Genomic DNA, 20,909 nt, shown 5'->3' with positions numbered 1-20,909 from the left:
GTCGTGTCCCTCTAGAAGGGTGGAATGCTAACCCCGTCGCCAGAATTGGCGAGGGGTTAGTATTCCAATTCGTATGACACCTTACTCGACATGTTTTGATAAAGCAATACCAAAGTTAGCATTTAACCGCGAGGATTATAATGCACTTAAGAGTATATGGTATGCGATATCATGGAACAGCTATTATGACTTGGTTCCGCAAGCTGCAGATGGGCTCAGCTCATGCCAGAGCACCATCTCACACGATTCCAAGCACTCTGCCTTCAGGATTGTCAAGGCCTGCCATAGGAGTGACTGATAGGAATCCGTGTGTCCATTTTAGGGTTAGGTATAGGTATACTACACCTACAACAAAGGGTGATTACACGACTTTGCCCCAGCTGTCATGCAGCCAGTTGTGTCAAATTTAGGAGGCCAGCCAGGGGTGGCATAATACATGCTGCAGCCCCTGGCAGCCCTGGGTACACCTATGCCCTGAGTTACAGGGTCTGATAAGGTGGCCCAGTACCAATTGGTAAATGCACCTAGGGTACATGTTGTAATTTAGAGAGAGAACAGCCAGGCTGTGGGTCTGATTAGCAGGCCCACAGCCAGAGAAAGTCGTAAACCAGTGAAACAAAAGCAAAAAATCTGGGTGATCATAGGATTGCAGACCCTACTCTCCTACAACCTTCACGGTAATTTTCCATGCCGATTTCCTCTAAAATGTGTGATTCTTGTTACTATAGGTTATGAATGGACTGAAGTGAGCCCCTTATGATTATATTCTCGGACCTCCCACGGACCTACTGTGTTCTTTAACGGACCAGTACTCCCTGTGGCCCAGGTAAAATCTTAAAATTGGAGTTTTGGGATATCCTAACAAGCAGAAGTAGTTTAGTAGTTTTCTGCTAGGCCTCCTAAGAAAAGGGTTATGTGCTCCCTTGAGAAATTAAATGAAATTGAAAAACTGCTCCTCTCAGTCTCTCTGAGGATTGCCGCTAGACCACAAGGAAACAAATCTGGAGTGTGTGAACGTTTTGAAAGAATGTAGTGAGTGTGAGGTCTGATTATTCATGTGGTCGGGGATTCCAGTGTGTGATTTTAAACTTGTGTTTTTCTCCTCCTTTTATAAAATTGTTATTTACTCTGTCTGGAGCTTATCTGACATGGGGCGGAGTTCTGAGGCAACATGTGGAATATTGAACCTTATGTCTATTTGAATGTAATGTGTACTTATAACATACGAAATTGAAGTAACTATGCAAATGCCTCAGACCCGTATGTAAATTGTCTATAGTTTGAAAACAGGACGTGTAAATTTATAAGCCAGCAATTGGATTGTGTAATCTGAATGAATTTTCTCTTTACAACAGATTTGTCACGGGTGTGTCATTTATGAGCTGTGTCTTTCCCCCCTTCCTCGACGTGCAAGCCCTGATGAAGGTGCGCCCGTAGACCTGGGCTTGGCACCGAAACGCGCGTTGGCGTTACCTGGTTGTGGGATCCTGTTTAATCGACCTGGACTCTTTAGCAGTGTGCTATTGAGGCTCCGCTGGATCCCTTTCTTGTGTCATTGTGGGAACTACGTTGAGGAATTTTTTGTATATGTGGAACTTGCGTGAATGTATGTGTGTGACTGAAATGCCAGTGAATGTATGGGTGTGGAGAGGTTGTTGTGGGGAAACTATGTTATATTATGTATATTTATTTCAATAATAATTTTCTATTTATATGTTGAGTTGCTATGATGTCTTATGCTTTGAATAACAAATATATGAATTAAATATGATAAAAAGAAAATAAAGATTTTGTACACTTATATCTGGAATCCCTTTATGCCCGTGATTCTTCTACTGCCCCCCTTTGTAAGCTCCTGTGTAATTTATGTAAACTTGTGGATTCCTTGTGAGACACTGTTCAATTCATGTGGGTGGACTTTTCCCATAACAGTTGTGTTCTTTTCCCCTGACGTCTGCCCGTATTCGTTGCAGGGGGCCCCTCTGATTATTGGCCCAAAATGCAAATGACATCTCAATGCTTAAAATAGGACTAAATAACATCGCAACTTGGATGAAGGCAAATTTCCTAAAACTCAACGGAGAAAAAACGGAGGTAGTAATTTTTGGGAAACAGAAGCACCTATGGAGCCGACAACACTGGCCAGATAAAATGGGCAATCTCCCGATCCCAGTATCACAAGAACGTAATCTTGGTATACTCCTTGATGATACTTTGAGCATGCATGCACAATCAGTTAAAGTTGCAGACACCTGCTTTTCCATCATTCAGTGGCTGAGAAAAATCTGCGGTACAGAAGGGGGTGGTGATGGACCGAGCCTCTGAACCAATCAAACACTCACACCCAGTAAAAAGATCTGGGTTTGATTCATCACCATTCTTTAGCCCGCTCTGCCACCCCAGTTCAGACATGGCTATATGCAAATCAGTCTGACACTGTGCCTCATGGGAACAGCCCAGCCCGAACTGCCAAGCCATGCCTTCCCTGGACCGGAAACAAGCTTCCGAGGACGGGTTTCTGGCATTCCAGCCGACTTCAGCCCGGCTTGCTTGAATCCAGTGGCAAAGTGAGCAAGGGACTCACATCTGAGCATTCCCTGCCACACATATGGCGGCCAAAAGCGGTACAAAAGAGGGTGGTGATGGACGGAGCATCTGAACCAATCAAACACTCACACCCAGTCAAAAGATCTGGGTTTGATCCATCACCATTCTTTAGCCCACTCTGCCACCCCAGTTCAGACATGGCTATATGCAAATCAGTCTGTCCCTGTGCCTCATGGGAACAGCCCAGCCCGAACTGCCAAGCCATGCCTTCCCTGCTCCGGAAACAAGCTTCCGAGGACCGGTTTCTGGCATTCCAGCCGTCTTCAGCCCGGCTTGCTTGAATCCAGTGGCAAAGTGAGCAAGGGACTCACATCGGAGTATACCCTGCCACACTTGTGGCTGCCAAAAGCGGTACAAAAGGGGGTGGTGATGGACGGAGCATCTGAACCAATCAAACACTCACACCCAGTCAAAAGATCTGGGTTTGATCCATCACCATTCTTTAGCCCACTCTGCCACCCCAGTTCAGACATGGCTATATGCAAATCAGTCTGACCCTGTGCCTCATGGGAACAGCCCAGCCCGAACTGCCAAGCCATGTTTTCCCTGGACCGGAAACAAGCTTCCAAGGACCGGTTTCTGGCATTCCAGCCATCTTCAGTCCGGCTTGCTTGAATCCAGTGGCAAAGTGAGCAAGGGACTCACATCTGAGCATACCCTGCCACACATATGGCAGCCAAAAGCGGTACAAAAGGGGGTGGTGATGGACGGAGCATCTGAACCAATCAAACACTCACACCCACTCAAAAGATCCGGGTTTGATCCATCACCATTCTTTAGCCCACTCTGCCACCCCAATTCAGACATGGCTATATGCAAATCAGTCTGACCCTGTGCCTCATGGGAACAGCCCAGCCCGAACTGCCAAGCCATGCCTTCCCTGGACCGGAAACAAGCTTCCGAGGACCGGTTTCTGGCATTCCAGCCGTCTTCAGCCCGGCTTGCTTGAATCCAGTGGCAAAGTGAGCAAGGGACTCACATCTGAACATAAGCTGCCACACTTATGGCGGCCAAAAGCCAAATCGTTTTGTCCACCACAAGCGTGGAAGGGTATGCTCAGACATGAGTCCCTTGCTTTCTGCACCATCAGGATTCAATCATGCCAGGCCGAAGATGGCTGTACTCGATTTTGGAAAAGGGGGTTGTAAAGGACAGAGTTTCTGAATGATGCAGAATACTCCTACCCAGTCAAAAGATCAGGGCTTAATCCATCACCGTTTTTTAGCTCACTGCACCATCCCAGCTCAGAACCTGGCTACATGCAAATTAGTCTGTTCCTGTCCCAGTGCATGATGGGAACAGGGCAACCCAAACTACCAAGCCAATTCTTATACTGGGAAGGAAACAAACTTCCGGGGACCGGTTTCTGGCATTTCAGCCGTCGTCGGCCCGGCTTGCTTGAATCCTGATGGTGCAATGAGCAAGGGACTCACGTCTGAGTATACCCTCCCACACATAGTGTGGATGAAATCGATATTGGAAAAGGGGGTGGTGATGGACAGAGTTTCTGAATGATGCAGAATACTCCTACCCAGTCAAAAGATCAGGGCTTAATCCATCACCGTTTTTTAGCTCACTGTACCATCCCAGCTCAGAACCTGGCTACATGCAAATTAGTCTGTTCCTGTCCCAGTGCATGATGGGAACAGGGCAAACCAAACTACCAAGCCAATTCTTATACTGGGAAGGAAACAAGCTTCCTGGGACCGGTTTCTGGCATTTCAGCCGTCGTCGGCCCGGCTTGCTTGAATCCTGATGGTGCAATGAGCAAGGGACTCACGTCTGAGTATACCCTCCCACACATAGTGTGGACAAAATCGATTTTGGAAAAGGGGGTGGTGATGAAAAAGTCAACCCCAAATATACTATTAATGGACTCCTCTTATACCGGCCTCCTAGGAAGGCGTCACAGTTCTGTAACCTTTTAACAGAGCTGATAACTACGTATACTCTGCGGTATAAGAAATTTCTTGTATTAGGAGATCTAAACTTACATTTTGAAAACCACGACTGTAAGGTGGCACAGGATGTGATAGTTGCATTGAAGGCTCGGTCACTTAAACTTCAATCTATGGCCCCGTCTCATCAAGGTGGACACCTTTTAGATCCCATTTTTGCCAACCGGGAAGGAATTAAAACAGCCACGCCACTGCAAATTGCCTGGTCAGACCATTTTGCCATCCCGTTTGAAGTGGTAGTTGATCCTCAGGTTGACGGTGGGACTAAAACTCAGCCTGTGAAACATAGAAACTGGAAGAAGTTTACACCAGAAAATTTTAAATCTGCCCTACTTAAAGATCCGCCGCCCTTCAGCGACACCCTGCTTAAAGCTTGGGATCACTATGAGAACTGGGTGTCTAGGGCTTTGGATACAATAGCTCCCTGGTCATCCAAACCTCCTGTTAGGAAAAATAAAAGTGCCCCCTGGTTTTCTACGGAACTTAGGGAAGCCAAAGCTAAGTGTAAAAATACTGAACGTCACTGGAGGAAAAATTATACTCCAGAAGATAAGTTGCTTTATAAGAAGGAATTTAAAACCTATTATAAACTAGTCAGAGCAGCCAAAGGCGCTCATTACAATGGACGCATTGAGTCGGCCAAAAATCCCACTAAAGAGCTCTTTTTGATCTATAAGGAGCTCACTATTTCAACTAGGCTTGAGACCCAGGATAACTACACTAATGAAATATGTAAAGATATCGCTGACTTCTTCATAAAAAAAGTGGATTCTCTACATGCCACTTTCACAGGAGGCATGTTGACCACTGACCCAGTCGTGGGAAGTGTCGGTGCTATAAAGGCCTCTCTGACCCAGTTCACTATTCCTGAGAGGGCAGACTTGCTAAATATCATCAATGGCATTCAATCTGGCTCCCCCCTTGATGCGATTGCCCCCAATCGCTGTAAGACAGTCATTGACTGTATGATTGAGCAACTGGAACACTTGATTACTCTATCCTTTCAGGAATGCCATGTGCCTGATACCTGGAAAATGGCACAAGTAATACCTCTGAAAAGAAAGGCCAATATACACATTTCTCAGCTACAAAATCTTCGTCCTATCTCTCTCCTCCCCTTTTGTGGGAAGGTTGTGGAGAAGATAGTAAACAGCCAACTTATGAAGTTTGTGGAAGAGAACTCGCTTCTCCACTTCACGCAATCAGGGTTCAGAGCAGGCCACTCTACTGAGTCGGCGGTTCTGTTCTCCACAGAATGTTTAAGACAACTTGCAGATGAGGGGCAGACAGCAGCATTGATATTATTAGGCTTGAGTGCAGCTTTTGACACCGTGCTGCACTCAACGCTGCTGTCTCGCCTCTCAGATCTGGGAGTAGATGGGCCAGCTCTGAAATGGATGGTATCCTTTCTAGAAAACCGAAGTTTCCAAGTACACTGCCCTCCATATAAATCATCTATCCACAAATTAAAACGTGGGGTACCACAGGGCTCAAGCTTGAGCCCCACACTTTTTAATCTTTATATGGAGCCACTAGCCCATATAGTGGAATCTTTTGGTGTGGATATCGTCACATACGCTGACGATACCCAATTGATAATTAAACTTACCCACAATCAACCAGAGGATGCCATCAATTTTTCCAATTGTATGCGTTCTCTGGCAGGGTGGATGCATAACAATTGCCTACGCCTTAATGGCGAGAAAACAGAGGTGTTGATAGTGGGCAAATCCCTTTCTGTCTGGTCGCAGGCTTCGTGGCCATCAGAGCTGGGCGCGCTTCCCCAACCCGCTAACCTGGTGAAAAACTTAGGAATATGGTTAGATGCAGAGCTTTCCTTTAAGCAACAAATCAGTAAAATTACGAGTAAATGTTTCGGTATTTTAAAAACTCTCCGGAAAGTCTTAGACCTTCTCCCCATTAGCGCCAGGAAGACACTCATCCATGCCCTGATTACTCCTCACCTGGATTACGGCAATGCCCTTTATTTAGGACTAAGCTGTAAATGTCTACATCAATTACAGTGTGTCCAAAATGCCGCGGCCCGCATGGTACTGAATCTCCCTCGCAGGGCCTCTGGTAAAACAGCACTACGAAAACTCCACTGGCTCCCTATTGAGGAACGTGTTAAGTTTAAAGCTCTATGCTTTACCCATCGTATTGCCCAGGGAAAAGGACCTAGTTACCTACGCAACCTGCTGACTATTCACCGCCCCACCAGGAACCTTAGATCCGCGGGAGCGATGCTGTTTAAGCTCCCTCGCGTACGTAAGACCAGGATGGGAGGTAGCTCCTTTCGCTTTCTTGCAAGCAAGCACTGGAACAATCTCCCACTAGATCTACGCATGGAGCCCTCTGAAACAAGATTCAGGCTCAAACTTAAAACACACCTTTTCCCAAAGTAATAATGGTCTTGCTCCCCTGTTCCTGCGGGGGCTCCTGATCTCGGCCTCTTGATATACTGCAGCATTTCTTAGCGCGGGGACACACTGTCATAAGTGTAACCAAGCGCTTTATAAGTGTTTTTATTATTATTATTATGAACAGAGTTTCTGAATGATGCAGAATACTCCTACCCAGTCAAAAGATCAGGGCTTAATCCATCACCGTTTTTTAGCTCACTGCACCATCCCAGCTCAGAACCTGGCTACGTGCAAATTAGTCTGTTCCTGTCCCAGTGCATGATGGGAACAGGGCAAACCAAACTACCAAGCCAATTCTTATACTGGGAAGGAAACAAGCTTCCGGGGACCGGTTTCTATAATTTCAGCCGTCGTCGGCCCGGCTTGCTTGAATCCTGATGGTGCAATGAGCAAGGGACTCACGTCTGAGTATACCCTCCCACACATAGTGTGGACAAAATCGATTTTGGAAAAGGGGGTGGTGATGGACAGAGTTTCTGAAAGATGCCGGAAGCTTGTCTCCTTCCCAATATAAGAATTGGCTTGGTAGTTTGGTTTGCCCTGTTCCCATCATGCACTGGGACAGGAACAGACTAATTTGCATGTAGCCAGGTTCTGAGCTGGGATGGTGCAGTGAGCTAAAAAACGGTGATGGATCAAGCCCTGATCTCTTGACTGGGTAGGAGTATTCTGCATCATTCAGAAACTCTGTCCATCACCACCCCCTTTTCCAAAATCGAAGACGGCTGTAATGCCAGAAACCGGTCCCCGGAAGCTTGTTTCCTTTCTAGTAAAAGAATTGGCTTGGTAGTTTGGTCTGCCCTGTTCCCATGATGCACTGGGCCAGGGACAGACTAATTTGCATGTAGCCAGGTTCTGAGCTGGGATGGTGCAGTGAGCTAAAAAACGGTGATGGATCAAGCCCTGATCTGTTGACTGGGTACGAGTGTTCTGTTTAATTTAGATACTCTGTCCATCACCACCCCCTTTTCTGAATCGTTTTGTCCACCACAAGCGTGTAAGGGTATGCTCAGACATGAGTCCCTTGCTCACTGCACCATCAGGATTCAAGCAAGCCGGGCCGAAGACGGCTGTAATACCAGAAACCGGTCCCCGGAAGCTTGTTTCCTTTCCAGTAAAAGAATTGGCTTGGTAGTTTGGTCTGCCCTGTTCCCATGATGCACTGGGCCAGGGACAGACTAATTTGCATGTAGCCAGGTTCTGAGCTGGGATGGTGCAGTGAGCTAAAAAACGGTGATGGATCAAGCCCTGATCTGTTGACTGGGTACGAATGTTCTGTTTAATTCAGATACTCTGTCCATCACCACCCCCTTTTCTGAATTGAGAAAAATCTGCTGCATGCTCCCAGAGTCAACAAAAAAAACGGTAGTCAATGCCTTGATCACGTCCCGTTTAGACTACGGTAATGTTCTTTATCTAGGATCAAATAAAACAATCCACCACCGTTTACAGATGGCCCAAAATGCGGCAGTTAGATTATTATGCAAAGTACCAAAAAGGGAATCAGTTTCTGCATTCCGACACAAGCAATATTGGCTAACTGTAAAAAACCAAGTGAAATCAAAGCACTCATCTATATGCACAAAATTAAAGCCAACACAGCCCCTAAGTACCTCTGCACACTGGCAAAAACATATATCCCGACCAGGAACCTCTGATCGGGCACTCAGGGCCGTTTTATGATCCCTAAATTCAAGCGTGCACGCATTGGAGGAAATGCCTTTGCCTACCTGGGCCCGTTTCATTGGAACTCTCTCCCCATTGCACTGAGAAACGAGCCAAACTACTCCAGCTTTCGCAAGTTGCTAAAAACCTGGCTGTTTGATAAATAAATGATAGATAGTTGCCGTGCACTGCTTTTTAGGTAATCTGTGGGTTAAATGCGTGGATCGTGCTCCTTTGTATACTCCCTGCTTAAGAGTATATACAACAAATGAGGATTGCGCTGGCACTGTACAGTGCTAGTGTCACAAAGGGCACAGGTTGTTGATTGCGGGTTATTACCAGCCAATTTATGAACAATAAAGTTTTCAACAAGTTCAATTTTCTGTTCTCTGCAGTATTTTATTCATACTATTGTAGATGATTTCAACTTGAGAGTAAAGCAGTAATCATACTTTTATATCCAACTCTTTTTTCAAAAATACATTCCATATATTCCAATGCATTTCGGCCTCTTGGCCTTCATCTGGGAAATCTGCGAAGCAAAAATTATATCTGTCACGACATGTGGTATCATAATGAATTCAAGCAAATTAAATAAATTAAATAACTCTAATAATGAGCAATGTTAACAATGTCATAGATTGTATGACAGGTTAGAGCTTTAGAGTTATTTAATTTATTTAATTTGCTTGATGATTTAATATAAAACTGAAATGAGATATCTGGGCATTAAGGTCACACATAACATCGAGAAAATTCTGGAAATACATTTTAGAAAAGTTAGTAAAGAGATCTGTAAGTCCTTAACATATTGGTTACATTTACCACTAACAATCATTAGAAGAGTGAACTTAATGAAAATGATGATTCTCCCAAAACTCATCTTTTTATTCCAGAACACCCCTTGGTTTTTAGAGAGGAATGGCTCAAGAAAACACAATCCAAGATAGGTTGTTTTATCTGGGCCTCAAAACGCACATGGATTTCTTGGAAAAAGTTGCATAGAAAGAAGGCCAAGGGGGGGGGTCAAGGTTTACCAGACTTATCCTTTTATGCATGGGTTTTTCTCTTAGAAATGGGAAAATGTTATTAAAGGAGCCAGATGGGTCAGACATTGGAAAAATGCTCAAAGTGATGCTGTTAGATGTGAAGGGAGAGGAGCAAGGTTTTATCTATACATTTCGGGACCCCAGATATTTCAAAAAGGTGCGTCTCAAGACGCTGTATGGTTTAGCAGTTACATGGTATAAAATTAGAAAAGAGTTAAAAATCAACTATTACAGTGCATTAGCGCCAATATGGGATGCGCTTGGTTCCCCAGAATGGACAAAACACCCTAGCGGCAGCCTTGAAGGAGGCCAGGGTGATGCGTTGGAAACAGTTAGGTGAGGATGGAATTCTACTTTCTTGGGGCAAGTGGTCAGAGATCACAGATAATAAATCATCCAGGTTCAAATATCTTCAAATGAAAAGTTGGCATCAAGCAGTTGGAATGGATATTGGTTTCCCAAATGAGTTGGAGTCTACATTGGTTCAGAAAGTCGCAAGAAAAGAAAGACATGGCAAATCTTTATTGGCTTCTGATGGATCTCTCAGAGAGTGATTTCAAACTATCAACGGATTTGTGGAAAAAGAGCTTGATGGGGATCCAGTTAGAAGACTTATGGCAAGTATCTTGTAACATCTTGTACTCCACTGTGCAGGCTGAAAATGTAAGGTAAAATCAAATTTTCTATCTCCACAGAGTCTATTGGACACCCCTGAGGCTCTCTAAACTGGGGAAGGGTGTTACCCCCAAAATACACTCAAGAGAAGGTAGATGATATACATATGTTCCTGGAATGCCCACTGATACAATCCTTTTGGGTAGATGTGAGTAACTGATCTCTATAATACTTGGAACAGAGCTCCAGGTAAGCGCAATCTTAGTTTTCTTTGGGGTTCCAGTATTTTAGGAGTCTAAATCTGCTAATGAAAGAAAGCTAGGGTTTTATCTGATCTTGCTTGCACGAAGGGACATTTGTAAAAATTGGATAACAAATGTTCGTCCGACTATGATAGAAAGGATTAATTCTGTGAAATATAAGATTAAGTTAGAGCATCACCAAATAAGAACAAAGATTTCTGGTTACCATGTGAGAAATGGCTTGAATCTGATGTGAACCTAGTCCCATGATTAAACCTTTACACAGTGTTACTTCACCCCGGTGGCTCTTGAAATGACTTAGTTTGGGTCAGAAAAAACACAAAAAGAGTGGTTTTGTGTAAAGTGTATCACCCTTGGCTTGAAACAGAAATCTCTGGATGGTGCCGATTAAAGGGGGCCCCAGAGCAACTTTGCATATCTCTGTCTTATCTTTCCAAGGCAAATGAGGACTAAAAAAAAAAATGTTAAAAAGAAGAATATGGTCCTCTAAGTATACATTTTCTACTTTATGAAATAGTATGTAAAAGTGTGCAATAGCATTTTAAACTGTAAGATGACTCAGTGAGTCAAATTCCTGTTGCTGACTTGTGTATCCTACAGCACACAGGTCTGAATCCTGTCAGGGCTCGCTCAGCTATTCATCCTTCCAAATCTGATAAACTGTTTACAACTCAGTTCTGCAAAAAAGAAACCCTGTAAATAGAAAGTTATTCTTGTTCTCTGGGACATAAAAAACCTTCTTTTGGTTGTCTATTTACATACTTATTTACTATTGTGCAACTGCCTGAATCCATAATTTGATTCAGAGCTGGCGTCGTGCACGGATCCGACGGCGCCACTTGCGGCGAACGAGGCCGAACAGAAGGCGCCGGTGAAGATGAAAACGGCGTCTGAGCTGGGAAACTCCAAGATGGTGCCGTCGGAATTAACGGCATGAAAGGGGCCTGGGCATAGGCTTGAGGAACCCCCAAATTGAAAGCTAATGGACCCATGAGACCCGCAGGTGCACCAGAGGGGTACATAGCCCTGTGAAAGACACCATACATAGCATTAGGATAATGCGTTTAGGTCTTGTCCTGGAGCTGGAAATGGAGGGTAAGCTCCTGGGACTGACTCCGAAGTAGGTGTTCCTGTATTCGGGCCAGCTGGTGCCGATGTTTGGAATTTCTTCTGGAGTTACCTGCTCTTCCGGCAAAGGGTGTTCTTGATCTGGAGCCGGAGAATGAACCGAATGCGGTGACGGAGCCGGCGATTGACATGGAAAGGCTTCAGGCGAAGCCGACTTCTCTGGTGAAGCTGGAATCAATAATGAAGGAGACACATAATCTTTTCTATGACGTCGAGGCGAGGTTGATCTCGGTGCAGCTTCTTTATCGGATCGATGTTTTGAAGAGTGCTTCTTCATCTTATGTTTCTTCGGCTTCGAGTGTCCCGACGTCAACTTTGAGCCCGACCTCGACTCGGAACGAGACCTCGACCTCCTCCTACCTCTCTTCTTTTCTTTCCTCATTTTGGCCATAAAAAGCTTTGCTTCTCTCTCCTTTAACGCCTTAGGATTCATCTTCCTGCAGCATGGACATCCATCGACGTCATGGTCGGAAGATAAGCACCAAACACAATCTTCATGCGGATCAGTGATGGAACCTGTTTACCGCTCTCCCTGCAGGGCTTGAAACCAGATTTCCTCGCGGACATCTTCGAAGGAAACAAGAGAAACACAGCAAAACAGCTAGAAATACAAAGTAACTATGGAGAGTCCCAAAAAAACGTTGGCGTTGACGGCACGGTAAAAAAGGAACTGACGTCATCACGCCGACGAGGCCCTGTTATGGATCCAGTGACGTCAGTGGGGTCGCGAGCGGAGTCGTACCCTCTGTGAAGTCATCCATGACCTCACCGGCGTGGAGAGCTACAAAAATTTCCGGATGGCTGCTGGCGCAGGGGATATTCACAAGGTGAGGAATCCACTGGCAGATGTATCCATCAGAAACGTACCTTTTGTCGTGCATTTTTCTGAATTTTGACCTTCTGTCCTGAATTTTTGTCCTGAATTTTGACCATTTGTCCTGAATTTTTACACTTGCTGTCCTGAATTTGCACCCATGTCAGTTGATCATCCTACTTAGCATAGGCTTAATATTTCTCCTGTTTGATCTCTAACCTCAAGTTACAGTGCACACACGTTCTGAGGTTCACTTTTTTGAAAATATATATTTTTTTAGCCCAGTATTTCGCTTGAATTATTATCCTTTTGATAAAGTTTTCTTTCCAGTAGCCGATACACCAATTTGCGACCAAGAGTTCAGAGTTTGAACCCTTCACTATTTTCATCATGAAGAAAACTCCTTAAACAGTCCATATTTCATTGTACAATTCACATTAGCATTGTGATTCTCTATGCCATTTTCTTTTTATAACAGATGTATTTGAGTTTTCAGAAACAGCAAACGTATCAAGTCAGTTACAATATGTAGGTCAATTCACCATAAAACAACAGGAGTAGGAACACTGGGCCTGATGTTAAAAGCCAATTTATGGTTGCAAACTTTGCAATTTACGAAATCGTGGGATTTGTAACAGCAAAATCCCTTTCATGGTTAAGAAAAGTTTTCCTGACACAAAAGGAATTTTTTGACCCGTTTTCAAATTGCAAATTACGGGTGTGTAAAGGGGTACCGCCTCCTATTTTCGAGTTGCAAAGTAGCAATTGCAAACCACTGATCAGTTACGGAACCCAGAGTTGGGGTGGTTACTGATATGCAAAGGGGAAGCTGTCCCAGTGGGCCAACTTTCCCCTTTGGGAATGGTGTTCGGTTATTGTGGGGAGCAGAGTGGTCCTCAGCTCCATTGTCCCCCGCCCAAATGGGCAATTTATTTTTATTTTTAAGCAACACCTGTCCCTTTAATAGACACAAGCTATTAAAAAAAAGTTTGAGGTTGTAAACACAGTGATGGAGTCCTGCTGTCCCTTGCAGGCTTCCATTCCACCCTTTGAACCAAATCAAAGTGGGCAACAATTCTGACTTGCCTAACTAATATTCATAAGACGGGTTGTTTTGCGATCTTCATGAAAATATATAATTTTCAATGCCACCTATTAGTACATAGGTCACTTCGCAAATTGCACACCCTTTTGCAAACTACTCTTTGTTCAACTTGCACATGTTGGTTTGTAAATTGGTGTTTGTACAACCAGTCAGCAAAATTGCATCTATCACATACAGTCCTCGGAGCTGGAAGGTGAGGAATGCAAGGTCAGTGAAGAACACAGCATACAAAAAAGTAGCAAACAATGGGCAGTCTCCACCCTGGAAACGTTTAATAGCCACTCATATCAGACACACAGACAGCACATGCCACAGACGTAAAAAACATACAATTCCTAACATTTCAAAACCTCCGGGGCAGTGCAGTTGACCTGAAACTCTCCCTCCTACTCCTATAACCTCACCGAAAAAGAGTGCTCGGATTGCACAGATGATGCTTTAGGGAGCAGGATAATGAAAAGTGGACTTGTATAGCGCGGTTGCTGCCCTGGGGCGTCCAAGCGCTGCAAGAAAGTGATGCCACTCGTCGAGGGCGGTCAGCTGGGAGAACTAGTTGTGGATAGATTAGGTTATGGTGACAAGCCAATGAGCAAGGTTGTAGGCCTGATCAGTTTGTTGGGAACATGTTGTACTTATTCCTGCTGCTCAGCCTAGAATGTTTGGTGTTTGAGCTTGTAAGAATGTTGAGTGTGAAAGACTGTCAGTTGGATGGAGGGCTGAGCGGCAGGAGGCGTCTCCTGGTGGGGCTTTATCCTCTTCTTCTTAACTTACCATCTTACCTGAATAAACTACTTACAAGGAACTACAAGGACTACGTCACCTTTATTTACAACATTTTGGGCGACAATTTAAAGAACTTACAGCGTGCAGGAAGTCTATATATAAGCGAACTAAGGAACCTACAAAGAGAAAAGAATTTCGACCTAATGAAAAGAAAATTCAACAAAACAGAACAGAAACAGAGGACTTAAAAGACAAGGTAAAACACTCTACAGCAGTGTTTCCCAAACTGTGGTCCGCGGACCCCCAGGGGTCCATGACACATTCCCAGGGGGTCCGTAGGCAACAGTTTTTAAAAGCACAAAAACATTCCTTGTATAATTAGCAGCTTTCCAGCAACAATAAAAGTGTCAAGAGAATGCCAGTGATTAATGTACCTGCTGGAGAGCAAGGAGAGTTTTGTTCAGTGGCAGCTTTGATTTAACTAATGTAGCACTGAGGGTTAATGTGCCTACTGCAAAGAACGTGTAACATGCATCTTAAAAAGCAGCATTTTAAGTACCTAGGTTCGTGGTTACTGATTTTGTCACAGAGATTCCTTTATTACTGTGCACTTCATAAGTGACAATCGTAATCTAGCAGAGGGACCTATAAACTGTCATTAAAGAGCTGCTTGCAAACTGCATGGTACCAGTTAGTAACTTATATTTTGTCCCAGTTATTCATTATCCTGATGCTGCTAAAAAGATATATTTGGTTCGGAATACATTTTTTATGTTAAAGTCAGTGCTAGCCACTGTGTTATGTTCTGAATCTTGAGTTTGTGCTTTTCCAGACCAAGCACTCTTTAAACATTTTATATACACACTGATTTACATGTATGATTCAATGTCTCTATATGTGTGTGATGTACAGTGCTCTGACATCCTACAATGGTATGAGAGATGCTACAAAACAAATGAAATACATGTGACAGAAGGGCTATTACTTCAATATAAAATTCTAAGGGCCACATGTAAGATCCGTTTTTAAATGCGCAAACAGGTTCGTGAACCCGTTTGCGCATGCAAAAACCTATTGGGCCATGTACATAGCCTATTTCGCGAGTTGCAATTTGTTTGCGACTCTCTAAATAGGTTTTGCATGCTATTTGGAAGGGGCATTCCCTTCCAAATAGCGAGTCTCAAAACCATGTACAAATGTTGTGCGGTCGCAAAACAGTCACAATTGCCACCTACTTCAAGTAGATGGTAATGCATTCGCAAATGGGAATGGGTCCCCAGGGGACCCCTTCCCCTTTGCAAATGCATGCAAAATTATTTTTTAAGGTCAGGCAGTGGTCCCAGGGATCTCTGCCTGCCCTCAGAAAATGAAACAAAAACGTTTCATTTTCTTTTTTGTTTAAATGCATGGTAAACAGGCTGCATTTTTTTTAACTGCTTTATTTAAAAGCAATCTGAGACATGGTGGCATGCAGAGCCCAGCAGGCCACCATCGCTGGGAGGGCTGGCATTCCCAATGGGCCCGCAAATTGCGAGAGGCTCATTAATATTAATGAACCTCGCAATTTGCGACCCCATTGGGAATCCCAAATAGTGTTAAACACACTGTTGTACATTTCATTTAGCGACTCACAATTTGCCACTCCCAATGTGTCGCCAATTGGGAGGCGCTAAATGAAATGGTCGTACATCTGGCCCCAAAATCCTTTGTACTTTGAGTATTTGTTTTGTGTGCACGCGTGTATATTTTTTTCGAATTACTGTTTTAATGTTTGAAATTTAACTCCTACAAATTGCTTGAGGGTCCCCAGCTTCCAGTGGTGACTCAATGGGGGTCCTCAGGAGTCAAACGTTTGGGAACCACTGCTCTACAGTTTAAAGTTTTTATTTACTCTATTTGGCACCACTAGACCCCACCAGTGATCCCGTAATCAGTCGCCCTAAGAACTAAGAGTGCCAGATCAAGCTCAAGGTCAAAGCCACTATAAGAGTACTAGCGCTATGTGATGAGTGAATTTTGACCTTTAAAGTACTGTTGGAAAGCAATTGCGTGAATCTGCTAGTCGTCCGTAATTGGGGGAAGTTATCGCCTCTATGTATCGCTGTGAAGAATGGCCCTGCTGTCTGGAGTTACGTTTCCCAGCTGTCTACCCACTGTCATTCTTTGCTTAACATACGGTAAACCCAGGGCCATAAACACACTTTGGTGGCCGCAATCCTTTGTGGACAGTTTGAATGGCACCTTCGGGGGCACATCTCAAGCCTCGCTACCTGTGGACCAAGGTCAGGATTCACACGTGTGCAAGGTGTTGCTCCTGCCTTGTTTCCTTCAGTAGGTAATGCTTTGGAGTTAGCAACGGTGCTGGTGTTGAGAAAGCCGGCACTTATGTGAAGCTTTACATTTCAAAATGGACACAGGTTGCTGAGCAATTTAGCGACTTGTTTGAAACTGAGCAAATTTATTTGGAGGATGCCCGCTGCATACTTCAGTTTCGTGGTATGTTTGGTGAAGAAAAGTCTTGCACTGAAAACCCACCTGCCACTACAGAGAACTGTTGTTTTGAGTGCCAGCGATCTGCTGTGAGTAAATTACTGTGCAGTGTATCGTGACACCTTGCGGTTGCTGTGAACGTATCTAGGACCCTAATTAAATATTCCCGATGTATGCCCTTATGTGGTTATAACAACTCATAGCCTTATAAAGGCATAAGAATCATACCCATATTTAGTAATTGCCAATGCAATTCAAATACGGCAAGGCTACTTCCTTAGACTCCTAGAAAGTACAACGAGTTCTTTCAACAAACCAAACCTCCAGCAACCTGGGAATTCCCCATGCTTTTGTTTTGATTTGTCCTAGAACTCCTGCGAGTCCGAAAGAACGGCCATTTCTTAGTGACATCTTTTATTGACGTCTTATGTCCAACCTTACGTCAAACACGGCACCTTCCAGGTATAAATATACCAGAGTTTGCTTTAAGCAACACATGGTGGTTTGGAGCAGAGCGGCTATCTACTTATCCGAAGCCCAGCTGATGCGAGTGCCGAAGGAACCCGTCTCTCCCATTTGACGCACTGAGAAAGACGCTGTCTTTTTCTCCTGCCGAGAAAATCCAGCTCCAGTGTTTCCAGTCACCTTTGCGGGTTACTGGGAGATCGAGTCCTGAGAGCGAGATACAAGACCTCCTTCATTCTAAAACCAAGGTACGGAGCTGATTAGATCCTTAGAGAATTCTTGAGTCAGATTCTTGGCAAAACTAACTTAACTTAAAAACTCCTTTACTCCTTCCCACGTACTAGGCTTAGGTTAGGAACACTGGGGTAGGAGTATTTAGAAACATCAGTTGAGTACGTTTAGTCAACTTTTATCATTGTATGTAATTGTATATATTTTATACATTTTAAGTATCATATGGCTCAGAAATCATATCAATGCTTTTACAGTATTATTTCATAATACTCCTTTTACTGTATGCACTTTACTTTATGACAAGTATTGCAATTGTAGTAATTCACTTCTCTTGCATGAGAAAGAAGACTGCTCAATAAATAACACCTTTTAATGAAAACGCCCGTCTCTCTATTTCTCTGCACTCTGGTGAAACTAAGTATGCACGATTGACTTAGTGAAATAGCTATCTATTGTTTTCACACAACTCTGGAGATATACTCCTTATTCAGGGGGAGCAAAGTTGTCATGTTTATGCGGTTGTCAGAAGCTAATCCCTTCTTGTCTAATCAGGGAAATTAACTCCTCCCTGTTCATTCGAGAAAGTTTCTAGTGACCTCTGAGCTAGCTGGCAAACCTAATTAAGTCTAACATATTCAATAGAGACCTAGTCGACCTCAGTCCTACGTCTAAACTATTGTTTATGTTATTCCAATGCGCAGAGCCTATTGGGAATATAGGAACTACACTACATGGCGCCCAACATTTGGTAAGGCGATAATCTAACACAAGATACTAGAGTAACTCAGTCGTGCTTTTTCACACAGACCCCTTTTCCCGTAAAAACTCCAATAGACGTCCAGAGTGGATGAAAGGTTAATATCCGCCGAAGCTAAGTAGGAAGAGATTCCTATGTAATAGTTTACGGTATAGTCAACGTTGAAGGATAGAGTGTTCCAAAATATTGTGCATCTAATCTTTGTTTCCTCAAAACTTGCTCTGCAAGAAACTTTCATTAAACAATGTCAAATCACGGCGACAACAACGAAACCGGTGAAGCCGCAGTAAATGCGAACCAACCAGGTGCAGACGTTACAGGGTTTAATGAAGACGACCATGATGCAATACTCATCCTGGTCAACATCAGAAAAACCATAACTATAAAACTTATAGAAAATGGAGTAACATCAAGAGGTGGTACAGTTATATATGTGGTAGAGGCACATGAATTTCGGCAGACAGAAGTATTCTATTCCTGGATAAATTTTCCAGCAGCACATGCTGTAACACATGAGTTCCACTACTACAAAATAGCGGAAGCTCCAGAGGAATACTCTCCTTTCGTGGAAGTTGAAATTCCACTAACATACCAAGAGCACCTGCTCTGGTTTAATGGCGCCCTAAAACATCAAAATCACATCACTAGGCTCGATCCACTAGGTAGACCAGGAGCCACATGGACGGTTCTAGCCAGCTACACACTACATCCGGACATTGAAACAATGTCAGACAGAGCACTTTCAGTTCAGCTAACACAACTAATTAAAATTCATAGACAATTTGTCCAATATGTCATGCGGACTTCAACAATCCAACCTGTAAATAAACTTCCACAAAACGCCCCTCACCAGGGGAACACAAACAAGATTACACCACAGAATATACAATCCTGTCTTGGTAAAACACCTGCAAAACGGGAACAAATTCCATTTTGGTTAGCTCAAAAAATCACTCAGATAGAGGTAGTATTTCCTGATACTACCCCTCACGAAAAACACAGAATTCTGACTATCTGTCTCTCAATGGGGATCGCACCACATGTGGAGGACTGTGACACTTGGGGCACAGTCTTTGCTTCTATTTACACAAAAACACATGGTGTTCCGTCTATGGCGGTGATACCAGACGTACTAAGATAGATTCAAAATTAATACGGTCCAGAACCTGCTTTAACTCTAGGTATGAAATTACTGAAAGACTTTAAACAGGTCTCTGCTATATTATTAGCCAACATAAAAGGAGAAGCAGCATGTGCGGCAATCCACCAAAAATTAAAAGAGACTGATATAGCAGACCAACCCTTTGAGCTTGCTAAAATCATTGAAAAATCCTATGAAGAATTAGGCAGAGATAGTTTGGGTGGTAAACCAGTAAAACCCCAACTAATTGAAAATCCTGAAAAAACTTATGAAAAATAATCTCAATTCTCAAAAGAAGAAGTGGAAGGGTAATAAACAAACCACTCCCAGAGAAAAACAGTTTCAGACCAGAGGAAGGTCTCCCCAACGAAGAGATAAATCTCCAGAACGGGGGGGGGGGGGGCAAGTCTCCCCAAAGGGAGCCCTCTGAAAAAAGATACAACCTTAGAAATAGGGACAATTTGAGAAAACCTGACAGATATCAAGATATTGAAACACGTCCCTCTCGATCTTTTCAGACTTCAGCAAAGAAATCGGAAAGAAGAGAACGGTCAGAACATAAAGAAGAGCACGTCAAGTCCAAAGACAAGGAACCTGCTCATCATAGTAAAAAATTACAATTTCCCAGAAAGAAGGTAGCCAGTATTAAAATAAAACATGCAGAGAATTCTAAGGACATAACTGAAAAACGTAGAGTGGGCCCAGACAATGCTAGACAGCGCAGCAGAAGTGAGCATAGCTCGCAAGATCCTGATGAATCTTCTGGAGACAGTGGACACGAATGAATACATTCAAGTGGAAACTGCAGACACCCGAGTGAGCGTGCCCCATAAACTATATGAAATAACATTAGGTATAGAGGGAGATAAAACTAGGTAAATAAAAGGTCTCTTTTGGGAGAACCTATCTAAAGGCTATGATATCCTTCTAACAGGAAAGGACTGGCCACCAGAGTTTGTCAGGGAGTGCCCACATGGCGAAGAAATGATTATGCATGCCTTCTCGAATCACATTCCAATACATATAAAATACACACTTGCTAGGAAATGGGCAGTGGCCCAAGTCCCTGCATTATATAAAAATCATGTAGGATGGGATGAGGATTCTCCTCACCATAAAATCCAGTTAAAAAATCCACCTACTGCACAGAGGCAGTATCCTGTTAAGCAAGGCAAGAAGCTAAAAAACAAGTAAAAGAAATGTTAGATCAACTTGACTATCAGGGGGTGATTGAAACATGCACCTCACAAATGAACAATCCTTTGTTTCCTGTCTCCAAAGCCATACGATTCATATCGTCTAGTTTTGGACTACAGACATCTAAACTCCTGCTGTAAAACTTTTGCAGTACAAAACTCACACAGTACAGCACTAATGAATAACATCGTGCACAAGAAATATAAAACATTAGATATTTAAAATGGTTTCTTCTGTCAAAACATAGCACCTGAAAGCAGATATTTGACCGCTTT

This window comes from Lissotriton vulgaris, chromosome 3_1 (genome assembly GCF_964263255.1).
Source record: "Lissotriton vulgaris chromosome 3_1, aLisVul1.2, whole genome shotgun sequence".
NCBI lineage: Eukaryota > Metazoa > Chordata > Amphibia > Caudata > Salamandridae > Lissotriton > Lissotriton vulgaris.
This window is presented reverse-complemented; position numbering follows the sequence as displayed.